This window comes from Crinia signifera, chromosome 5 (assembly GCF_055691185.1).
Source record: "Crinia signifera chromosome 5, ASM5569118v1, whole genome shotgun sequence".
Classification (NCBI taxonomy): Eukaryota; Metazoa; Chordata; class Amphibia; order Anura; family Myobatrachidae; genus Crinia; species Crinia signifera.
This window is the reverse complement of record NC_139221.1, coordinates 12,670,692-12,683,575: the sequence shown is the minus strand read 5'-3', so window position 1 is coordinate 12,683,575 and position 12,884 is coordinate 12,670,692. Positions and strand designations below refer to the sequence as shown.

The following is a 12,884-nucleotide window of genomic DNA, read 5'->3' as shown; positions in this document are numbered from 1 at the left end:
ATTTCAGTAGGCTGCACTTCCAATAAATCCCTCCTGTTAGTGAAGGACAGGTACAAGGAACAACCACAATATTATTGGAGTGCGCCAAATCTGTATAGCTTTAGACCACCACCCAACGTTAGCAATGATGAATTCAATTCACTTATCATTCTTCATGTGTCCAGCGTGAGCGTATGTTCACAATGAGATGCACAGTCCAATGTGAAGTACATTCTTTTATTAAAAAGAACCCGACGCGTTTCGTCAAAACGACTTCATCAGGGGTAAAAACAAATCTTGGATCAAATGATTGGGATCCAAGCATTAAGTAGTAGTAGTAGTAGTACGTTTATTTATAAGGCGCCGCAAAGTGTCCGCAGCGCCGTACATAGCAAACAAAAGTTAAGAAATGCTTTTGTAATGATTTAGTTCTCAGATAGAGAAATCAGGCTTAGGCTAAAGATAACAATAGTGGATGAAGTAAATCTCTTCAATGCTGGGAATTTTCCCTAGAGATTTATCCACAATGTAGTGATAGCAGCCTTCTCATTCACAACCAAGGAGTGCCTTAATACAGAGACCTAATATTCCCCAAATTGGCCATCTATCTTGGAAAACAAAATACAATGCTCTTCCCGGCGGTATCACAGCGTGACCCCAATGTCAGCTTAGATGCTGCATAGAAGATAATACTAGAGGCATCGCAGAAGTGATATCTGTTTTATGTTTCAGGTGACAATTTGTCACCCGCTCCCTGTGATGGCATTGCCTGCCGATACAGCACTATGTCCGTGCCCGGTATAGCCTCCTGCCTCTGGTATATCTCTACTGTGTCTCCAGAAGCTGTGACCTAGCTTACCTCCATATTGATCGTAGTAATGGAGGAGAGCTGTACTGCATTCATCTCGGCTAATGAGGTGTCAGATCCATCTCTTTGTCCTGAGACTTGGAGACCGCTCTGCGGCACTTAACCCCTCGTCGGGCGATGGTACAGCAGTGTTAAAGGGCTGTCTGATCTTACAGTAAGGTCTCACCGAGTGCTGTTGACAGTTTCTTGGGGTCCGCAGCCAAATAATAAAAAAAGAGCGAAGCTTTTCTACAAACATCCAGCTTCTGGAATTACCGGTGGTCTTCAGCCGTTATTGTGCGTCGGTTTGTGAGGATCACACTGAAAAAGCTATGTTTAAAAACACCCGCAAGTACAGGGTTAAGGCGTAATAAGTTGCATATTATTAACCCTTTGAGTGACAATATCCATGTGAGAAATGTGCAAAATATCCGCTAAAAATGCCAGCGTTGCTCGCATTTGTTATAAAAATTCAAATAAAAAAATGTGTAAAAAAAAAAATGATATTTCATATGCACAGTAAGGTAAACATTACAGGTCATTATAATGAATAAAAATGTTTGCTTGGCAATTTTCACACCGATTTTGACAAATTCACTCAAAGGGTTTAGCAAAACAACTGTGGCTTTTCTAATCCGATCTCTTTATACAGAGCTTCGGGGGGGGGGGGGGGGGGATTTACCACATTTCGAATGTATTAAGCCCCGGACGTTCAGTATACGGACAGTAATGCCAGGAAAATCTTATGTTAAACAATAGAAGTCTATGGGCTTCTTTTTTCGTATCCCTCCGCCTCGCAGCCCAGCACCACTTCATGCTGAAATCTTTGCAAATCACACCCGCAGGGGCAGATTTATTAAGCTTGGTGAAGTGATAAAGTTATTCAGCCTGGTGAAGCGATAAAGTTATAAAGCCTGGTGAAGCCAACCAGATCCTAACTGACATTTTCAACCTCATCCTGTTTCTTGAAAGTTAGGAACTAATTGGCTGGGGCGTTATTTCTGGCCTCTTTATCACTTCACCATGCTTAATAAATCGGCCACAAACAGATGTACATACAGTATGTGGCTTCCAGTAGATTATTTTGTGTGTACAAGATGCACGTTTTGAGAGAAGTTATTTGGCGTGCGACTCGCATGGGACCTGGCCAGCTGGGAGGGGATCTTTGGCTCCATGACAGAAATATGACATATCTGTATTAACCCCTTCCCGACATTTGACGTATATATACGTCATGGTCGGGAAGTACTTCCCGACACATGACGTATATATACGTCATGGCTGAAAACTGTCACTGCGTCTAGAGACGCAGTGACAGAGGGACAATGTCTGCTGTCCCTGACAGCAGACATGTCCCTGCGTGCCCGGGGGGGGCTGCGATGCCGCCCCCCCGTCGCCGATCACTGTGATTGGCTGTTCAGTGTGAACAGCCAATTACAGCGTTTTCTGTGTCACCGGCGAATAACGTTCGCCGGTGACATGGGATCGGAGGTGATTGGTGATGTAAAGTACAGCACCAATCACCGTGGGGTGTAAGGGTGACACTGGTGTCACCCCACCTCACCCCGCCCGCCCCCAAAGGCCGTGATTGGTTCGTCGGACCGACGGACCAATCACAGCCATGGAGGGGGGTTTAAACTAACGGTGACTGCACTGCAGACGCCATTCCGGTCTGGAATTGCGTGCAGTGTGGTCACCGTGCCTGGCTGCCGCAGTATACTGACCTGATCCGTGCAAACCGTGCAAAATACTTACCTGATCACTGCCTGGATCTTGCTACTTGTGTTGTGCTGTGTTGTGCTGTGTTGTGCTGCTGCAGTTAGCTAGAGAGAGAGAGATAGAGAGAGATAGAGAGAGATAGAGAGAGATAGAGAGAGATAGAGAGAGATAGAGAGAGATAGAGAGAGATAGAGAGGCCTAGTGACAGAGAGTGCTATATTTTGCTGCAGTGTAATAGAGTTATAGATAGAGAGAGAGATAGAGAGAGAGAGATAGAGAGATAGTGACAGATTGTGATATATATTTTTTATATAACTGACTGCTGCCCCCCCTTTTGTGCTGATCACTATATCTGAGGTGATCAGCAACTTTTTTGGGGGTGCAGGGGTTTGCTGCAGTGTCATAGAGTGATAGATAGTGAGAGATAGAGAGATAGAGAGAGAGAGTGATAGAGAGTGCTAAATTTTGTGTCTGCTGCCCCCGCCTTTTGTGCTGATCACTATATCTGAGGTGATCAGCAACTTTTTTGGGGGTGCAGGGGTTTGTAAATTCCTGTCAGTGCTGCAGTGTCATAGAGTGATAGATAGTGAGAGATAGAGAGAGAGAGTGATAGAGAGTGCTAAATTTTGTGTCTGCTGCCCCCGCCTTTTGTGCTGATCACTATATCTGAGGTGATCAGCAACTTTTTTGGGGGTGCAGGGGTTTGTTTTTTAAATTCCTGTCAGTGCTGCAGTGTCATAGAGTGATAGATAGTGAGAGATAGAGAGAGAGAGTGACAGAGAGTGATAGAGTGCTATATTTTGTGTCTGCAGGAAATATATACCTGCCAGTTGCACCAAAGGTTGTGCACCTGCTGCCCCTCACCTTTTTTTTTTTTTTTGAGGGTGCTGTGGGTATTTTTACACACACTGTGATTTTGTGGGTGTCCTGTGGCCACTGTGCGCTGATCAGTGACGTACATCACTGATCAGCTTTTTCGGCACAGGGTTGATTTTTTTTTTTTTTTTTTTAATAAATTCCTGTTGCCTTTGAGCGCTGTTCAGTGACGGTCGTTACTGACTAACATCTGTGCTCAATTTTTGGTGCAGGACCTTTTTTTTTTTTTTTTTTTTTTATAAATTCCTGTTGCCTTTGAGCGCTGTTCAGTGACGGTCGTTACTGACTAACATCTGTGCTCAATTTTTGGTGCAGGACCTTTTTTTTTTTTTTTTTTTTTTCTGCACTACATACACACTACCTGGTTGAAATAAAGTTTGTACCCCCCCCCCTACACTATACACGTGTTGAAACATTTCACAACCACAAACACAAAAATAAAAATGGCATCCCAAAGGTCATCCCAAATGTCATCCCAGTCATCCAGAAGAATGTACTCAGCGGAGGAGGCATATGCCATGCTTGCCTCTGACAGTGACACAGACAGTGATGCAAGCGGGGAATTTGAAGGATTTGTGTTAACCTCATCTTCCTCCTCTAGTGATGAGGGACCCCCTCAAAGACGCCCCCGTAGAGCAGCTGAGACCCCCCCCCCAATGATTGATCCCGTATGGATCCCACCACCAGCCAATTTTGAGCCCCAGGTTCCTGAGTTTTTGGCCATCCCAGGAATCCAATTTGATTCCACAGGTCTCAGAGAAATTGACTTCTTCAAATTATTTTTCTCTGATGATTTTATAAATTTAATGGTGGACCAAACTAATTTATATGCCCAGCAGTTTATTGCTCAAAACCCCACGTCATCATTTGCTAGGTGGACCCCTGTAGATGCAGTAGAGATGATGGCGTTTTGGGGTCTGGTGTTTCATATGGGCATAGTAAAAAAGCCAGAAATTAGGCAATATTGGAGTACAGATGTTCTGTACAGCACCCCATTTTACCGTATGGCCATGACCCGGACTCGTTTTGAGATGATCCTTAAATTTCTGCATTACAGCGATAATGCACAGTGCCCACCCAGAGATGATCCCACCTTTGACCGGCTATTCAAAGTCAGGCCGGTCATTGATCATTTCAGCGCCAAATTTGAGGAGATGTACATCCCCCAACAATTCATTTGTGTGGACGAGTCCCTTTTACATTTTAAAGGAAGGGTTAAATTCCGCCAGTACCTTCCCAATAAGAGGGCAAGGTATGGCATAAAATTGTATAAACTGTGTGAAAGCACCTCAGGGTACACCCACAGGTTTAGGGTATATGAAGGGAAGGATTCAAGTATTGAACCGCCAGAATGCCCCCCCTCCCTCGTAGGTGTTAGTGGAAAAATTGTCTGGGATTTAGTGCACCCCTTCCTGGATAAAGGTTATCACCTCTATGTGGATAACTTTTACACTAGCATCCCCCTGTTTAAGGCCCTTGGTTCAAGAGGTACAGCAGCTTGCGGTACTGTGCGCAAGAACCAAAGAGGCCTCCCAAAAACGCACATTGCCCAAGTAATGAGAAGGGGTGAAAGCAGGGGAATATGCACTGAAAATATGTTGTTGGTCAAATATAAGGACAAGAGGGATGTCCTTATACTGACAACAATTCACGGAGACAGTACCACCTCCGTCCCTGTACGAGGTACCAGTACCCACACCTCAAAACCTAATTGTATCCTGGATTACAATAGGTACATGGGCGGAGTGGATCTTTCAGATCAGGTACTGAAGCCGTACAGTGCCCTGCGGAAAACAAAAATCTGGTACAAGAAGCTGGCCGTGTATATCATCCAGATGGCACTGTATAACGCTTACGTGCTATTCCGTTCTACCGGCCAGAGGGGGACATTTATGCACTTTCAAGAGGAAGTCATAAAGGGCCTGATATTTGGGAACCAGCAGGCAGAGGGCCCCAGTACTTCTAGTACTGGCCCCCGTATTGTACCAGGGCAGCATTTTCCCAACGAAATCCCCTCCACTGCAAAAAAGGGCAGGACACAAAAAAGGTGCAAAGTTTGTTATAAAAGGGGAATAAGAAAGGAAACTATTTTCCACTGTGAAACTTGCCCTGACAAACCCGGCCTTTGCATAAAGGAGTGTTTTAAAATATACCACACATCTATGGATTATTAGGTCCATCAATTCACCGTGCATCGGGGGTCTTGCTAATGCCACATAGCACCCACCATTCATTCCACCTGAATCTGAGCCGCAAAATCCAAAAATCACTCCTTCCCTTCTGAGTCCTGCCATGCACCCAACTGGTATTTTTTGGTCACATATGAGGCATTGCCATACTCGGGAGAAATTGGGGCATATATTTTGGGGTGCTTTTTCTCCTTCAAACCTTGTGAAAATGAAAAATTTTGAGCCAGAACTGCATTTTTGTGTAAAAAAATGTAATTTTGCCCAGTTGTATCAAAATTGGTGAAACCCCTGGGGGTTTGAAATGTACATTATACCCCTAGATTAATTCCCTGAGGGGTGTAGTTTGCAAAATGGGGTCACTTGTGGGGGGTTCCACTGTATTGGTGCTTGGGGGGTCTTGCTAATGCGACATAGCACCCACCATCATTCCACCAGAATTTGTGCTGCAAAATCCAAATATCACTCCTTCCCTTCTGAGTCCTGCCACTTTTTGGTCACACATGAGGCATTGCCGTACTCGGGAGAAATTGGGGCACAGATTTTGGGGTGCTTTGTCTCCTTCATTCCTTGTGAAAATGAAAAATTTTGAGCCAGAACTGCATTTTTGTGTAAAAAAATCTAATTTTTCATTTTCACTGCCCACTTGTATCAAAATTGGTGAAACCCCTGGGGGTTTGAAATGTACACTATACCCCTAGATGAATTCCCTGAGGGGTGTAGTTTGCAAAATGAGGTGACTTGTGGGGGGGTTCCACTGTATTGGTGCAACATAGCACCCACCATTCATTCCACCAGAATCTGTGCTGCAAAATCCAAAAATCACTCCTTCCCTTCTGAGTCCTGCCATGCACCCAACTGGTATTTTTTGGTCACATGTGAGGCATTGCCGTACTCGGGAGAAATTGGGGCACAGATTTTGGGGTGCTTTTTCTCCTTCATACCTTCTGAAAATGAAAAATTTTGAGCCAGAACTGCATTTTTGTGTAAAAAATGTAATTTTTCATGTTCACTGCCCACTTGTATCAAAATTGGTGAAACCCCTGGGGGTTTGAAATGTACACTATACCCCTAGATGAATTCCCTGAGGGGTGTAGTTTGCAAAATGGGGTGACTTGTGGGGGGGTTCCACTGTATTGGTGCTTGGGGGGTCTTGCTAATGCGACATAGCACCCACCAAAATTCCACCAGAATCTGAGCTGCAAAATCCAAAAATCACTCCTTCCCTTCTGAGTCCTGCCATGCACCCAAATGGTATTTTTTGGTCACATGTGAGGCATTGCCGTACTCGGGAGAAATTGGGGCACAGATTTTGGGGTGCTTTGTCTCCTTCATACCTTCTGAAAATGACAAATTTTGAGCCAGAACTGCATTTTTGTGTAAAAAAATGTAATTTTTCATTTTCACTGCCCACTTGTATCAAAATTGGTGAAACCCCTGGGGGTTTGAAATGTACACTATACCCCTAGATGAATTCCCTGAGGGGTGTACTTTGCAAAATGGGGTGACTTGTGGGGGGGTTCCACTGTATTGGTGCTTGGGGGGTCTTGCTAATGCGACATAGCACCCACCAAAATTCCACCAGAATCTGAGCTGCAAAATCCAAAAATCACTCCTTCCCTTCTGAGTCCTGCCATGCACCCAACTGGTATTTTTTGGTCACATGTGAGGCATTGCCGTACTCGGGAGAAATTGGGGCACAGATTTTGGGGTGCTTTTTCTCCTTCATACCTTCTGAAAATGAAAAATTGTGAGCCAGAACTGCATTTTTGTGTAAAAAAATGTAATTTTTCATTTTCACTGCCCACTTGTATCAAAATTGGTGAAACCCCTGGGGGTTTGAAATGTACACTATACCCCTAGATGAATTCCCTGAGGGGTGTACTTTGCAAAATGGGGTGACTTGTGGGGGGGTTCCACTGTATTGGTGCAACATAGCACCCACCATTCATTCCACCAGAATCTGTGCTGCAAAATCCAAAAATCACTCCTTCCCTTCTGAGTCCTGCCATGCACCCAACTGGTATTTTTTGGTCACATGTGAGGCATTGCCGTACTCGGGAGAAATTGGGGCACAGATTTTGGGGTGCTTTTTCTCCTTCATACCTTCTGAAAATGAAAAATTTGGAGCCAGAACTGCATTTTTGTGTAAAAAAATGTAATTTTTCATTTTCACTGCCCACTTGTATCAAAATTGGTGAAACCCCTGGGGGTTTGAAATGTACACTATACCCCTAGATGAATTCCCTGAGGGGTGTAGTTTTCAAAATGGGGTGACTTGTGGGGGGGTTCCACTGTATTGGTGCTTGGGGGGTCTTGCTAATGCGACATAGCACCCACCAAAATTCCACCAGAATCTGAGCCGCAAAATCCAAAAATCACTCCTTCCGTTCTGAGTCCTGCCATGCACCCAACTGGTATTTTTTGGTCACATGTGAGGCATTGCCGTACTCGGGAGAAATTGGGGCACATATTTTGGGGTGCTTTTTCTCCTTCATACCTTCTGAAAATGAAAAATTGTGAGCCAGAACTGCATTTTTGTGTAAAAAAATGTAATTTTTCATTTTCACTGCCCACTTGTATCAAAATTGGTGAAACCCCTGGGGGTTTGAAATGTACACTATACCCCTAGATGAATTCCCTGAGGGGTGTACTTTGCAAAATGGGGTGACTTGTGGGGGGGTTCCACTGTATTGGTGCAACATAGCACCCACCATTCATTCCACCAGAATCTGTGCTGCAAAATCCAAAAATCACTCCTTCCCTTCTGAGTCCTGCCATGCACCCAACTGGTATTTTTTGGTCACATGTGAGGCATTGCCGTACTCGGGAGAAATTGGGGCACAGATTTTGGGGTGCTTTTTCTCCTTCATACCTTCTGAAAATGAAAAATTTGGAGCCAGAACTGCATTTTTGTGTAAAAAAATGTAATTTTTCATTTTCACTGCCCACTTGTATCAAAATTGGTGAAACCCCTGGGGGTTTGAAATGTACACTATACCCCTAGATGAATTCCCTGAGGGGTGTAGTTTTCAAAATGGGGTGACTTGTGGGGGGGTTCCACTGTATTGGTGCTTGGGGGGTCTTGCTAATGCGACATAGCACCCACCAAAATTCCACCAGAATCTGAGCTGCAAAATCCAAAAATCACTCCTTCCCTTCTGAGTCCTGCCATGCACCCAACTGGTATTTTTTGGTCACATGTGAGGCATTGCCGTACTCGGGAGAAATTGGGGCACAGATTTTGGGGTGCTTTGTCTCCTTCATACCTTCTGAAAATGACAAATTTGGAGCCAGAACTGCATTTTTGTGTAAAAAAAATAATTTTTCATTTTCACTGCCCAGTTGTACCACAATTGGTGAAACCCCTGGGGGTTTGAAATGTACACTATACCCCTAGATGAATTCCCTGAGGGGTGTAGTTTGCAAAATGGGGTCACTTGTGGGGGGGTTCCTAACTTTTAGCATCTTATGGTGCCTAGAAACCTACATGGTGCCTAAAAAATAATCTCATAAAAAGGAGGCTCCAAAATCAAGTAGGTGCTCCTTCTATTATGAAGCCTGTGGTTTGGTCACCGTGCACACTAGGGCCACATATAGGATATTTATGAAAACAAAAGAATTGGGGGAATCAATTTTTAGTCACATTTCTCTAGTAAAATGTACTGTGTTCCTTAGAAAAATGTATTAAAATTGCAAATCTGCAAAAAAAAAGAAATTTTAAAATTTCACCTACACTTTGTTTTAATTCCTGTGAAACACCTAAAGGGTTAACAAACTTCCAAAATGCTGTTTTGAATACTGTGAGGGGTGCAGTTTTTTGAAATGGCATCATTTATGGGGGTGTCTCACATACAAGTCCCTCAAAGTCACATCAGAACTGAACTGGTCCCTAAAAAAATCAGTGTTTGAAATTTTCTTGAAAATTTGAGAATTTGCTATTCATATTGTAAGCCTCCTAGTGTCCCAAAAAATTAAAAGGAAGTTGAAATAATGATGTCAACATAAAGTAGACATATGGTCTATGTTAGTTATTCACTATTTTGAGTGGTAAGATTATTTGTCTCACAAGCAGAAAATTTAACATTTTGCAAATCGCTAAATTTTCCATTTTTTCACGATATTTTGGTATTTTTCACAAAAAAACACAGACTGTATTGACGAAAATTTACCACTAACTTGAAGTACAATGTGTCACGAGAAAACAATCTCAAAATCACTGGGATAAGTAAAAGCAAAAAAAAGTTATCCCCACTTAAGTGAGACATGTCAGATTTGAAAAAAATGGCTCTGTCAGGAACGCAAAAACTAGCTCTGTCAGGAAGGGGTTAAAATAGAGAGTATCCCTTATATGAGTTTGAAAGAAGGTAGCACAAGGATGAGCTTGCTGCCTCACAGCACTGAGGTCCTGGGTTCCATTCCCACAAAGGAGTTTTTATGTTCTCCCCATGCTTCACTTAGTCTGTGTTTGTCCATCAAGCAGGCAATATACTGTAGATTGCAAGCTCACTGGGACAGGGACTGATGGTAATGACCGAAACATTGCAGATTCTGCAGTAGATGTGTGCGCAATGTAAATTTCTAAAGGTTGTTATTAATTTTAGATTACAAGCTCTTCTGCCAAGGCTGCCCATTGAGAATATTCTCTTATTCCATCCTTGTAAATTATCAGCTAAAAAGAACATCTATCATACCTTGTACACAATCGGCTTGTTGTTGTTGGGCGTAACTTGCGCATCTTTATTCTGCACATGCTACGGAACTACACCCGCGCAAATACGAGCAATGCATTTCTACATATTCCACTGGCAGCTGCGTAGGGTGACAGTGCTGCAGCTGGTCCTTCTGTTCCAGTTCTCCTGTGTGAGGGTTTTCTCGCTTCCATCCGCAGCTGGACACTGAAAGGTCAAAGTGATTTGCATATTTTTGTCTGATGTCCCAGTCTGCATGGCTAATGTCTGCATCTGCACTTAGTTTTTTTAACCAGTCTGAGAGGCTAGTAGTGTCAAAATAAGAGTACGCTACTGCACTGACTTCAGGATGGCTTCATGCCCTATCCCGCCACCAAGACCTCTACTGAGCATGTGCAGCGGCCATGTTGTCCTTACTATGTAGAGTTGCATGATGGGATACAGAAGTCTCCACCTATGATAGAGCTGGATAATACCTGCTATAATTCTTTCCAGCATCCCCCCCCCATCCCTACCCATCGGCAGATGCATGACACCCCACTCTGCTTAAGCTCCGCTCCATTGCCAATGTGCATGTAACAGTGCGTACAACTGTACCTGCTATCTGTCAATAAACCAGCATCACTGTTAAAGTAACTGGGCTGTCCATAGTGTGTCACCCGCTGGTATGTGCCTACACTATATAACGTTACCATATAGCAAAACACTTTGCCCAGACTTTCACAGTTTTGTGTTTCATCACCCCCCCCCCCCCCAAGCATATCATAACACAGAACTTAGCAACCTCTAATTATTGGCTGGAAAGAAAACGCGGGGTCCCTACGCAGGAATGTTGTGGTTATATCTATCTGACACGTCCCATCAAAATAATTGCATTCCCTTGTACATCTCTAGTATGGAGATCAGGATCTGAAAGTGTCTTCTCTCCCTAGGTGTGTACTTAATTACTATTCCACTGAAAACTAGGTGCGGAAATCTTCAATCCTCAAGCTGGTTTGTATACGGCCACTGTGTGTCTACAAGAGCCCAGCGGATCAGTCAGGTCTCAGCTGGTTGGCACCTCCTGTTCTATCCACTCACTGATTCCTTTGTACCAGTGGCATAAGTTCGTCCCAGTTGCCCGGAGGCAAGATAAATATTGGTGCCCCCCAAATACTGTCAATCAGTAAGGTTTCTGTCTCCAGTAAGACAGGTCTTGGGTTCTAATACAGGCTGTGACACTTGCAAAAATGATGCTAGGAGAGGCAGTCAGCAACAGAAGCCATATCATCAGCATTCAATTAACTGATTCAAACTGGCAGTGGAGGAGAGGTGCCCCCTTGGGAGCAGGAGCCCGGAGGCAGATGACTCCATTGCCTCCCAGAGTTATTACTCCATTACATTTAACAAAGTTGTTTGTATTGAACAAGTTTTCGCTTGGGCACAGCCCCATTAATTCCCCAAAGTTCCTCAATGATCACTTTATGAGTGTGGCTTGTAGCGGCCTCTTCTTATCAGAAATCAGTCATTACAGTCCCACGTCCCCAGCCGCTGTGTTCATGGAAAGTGCCAGTGAGACCTATTCACAGAACTGTCTTCTTATCTCTGTTTCCACAATGAGCCCCCTCGGGGAGGAAGAGTCACACTAGATGTCTCCAGCTGTCTCCTATGTGACTTCTGAACTTCCCTGGCTAAACAATTATTGTAACCTTTCTGTCCCTCATTCTTATTGCATGCAGAAGATATCCGAGCGGATATTTCATCCTATCACGCTGCATAAACAGAGATACCATAGTCCACAGAATGAGTGCTGAAGCCCTACATCATCCACCTGTTTTCTAGGGAAGAGAAGGTCCCTGAGAAATAGGGGATTTCGGGACTTAAAAGGGTGGACAGAATTCTGTTGTGCAGAGACTTTGACTTCTGTCCATCGCCCTTAGATATGATACAGATTAAGTGTAGGCTGCAACCTTGCATACTGTGGTTTTTAAGACAGATTTGGATACATACAGTATAGCTGATTTTGAGTTTGGAGCAAAGCAAAAAAAAAAAAGAAGCAAGTACTGTAGCTGAGCATCTGGGTAACACCATGCTGCGCTGCAGAGGGGCAGATGGAACATATATGGAGAGTTAGGTGTGGATGGTGTGTGTTCTAGTTTCGAGCTACATTGCAGTTTCAGAATAAAGCTGCCCAGCATGTGTAGGCTACATGCAGAAGTAGCCAGTAATTGAATTGCTCAGTTACAGGTGCTCATGCTGCATTGCAGGAGTCAGATGTTATATGTGCAGAGAGGTAGATGTGAGCATGGTGTGTTCTAGCTTAGAGCTACATTGCATTGTGAGAATATAACTGGCCAGCATGTGTGGGCTACATGCAGCATTATCCAGTAATTGAGAACCTGGGTAGAACCATGCTGCACTACAGAGGGGCAGATGGAACATGGGTGAACAGATTAGATTTGGGAGAGGGGTGTCCAAACACAGGGCTAAATTGCAGTGTAATAATAAAGCAGGCTCCATAGAAACATATTGGTACTGCTTTTGCCAGAGAGAATCAGAGACTGTAGCAGTTGGGGAACTTAATAGCTCACAAATATTAACTGATAT

General features: G+C 43.9%; 1 protein-coding gene across 1 annotated transcript in view; it reads left to right on the top strand.

Annotated features, from left to right (window-relative positions):
* PTH1R (parathyroid hormone 1 receptor) overlaps positions 1-12,884 on the top strand; it is a 249,146-nt gene that overhangs the window by 60,900 nt on the left and 175,362 nt on the right. The window lies entirely within an intron of this gene.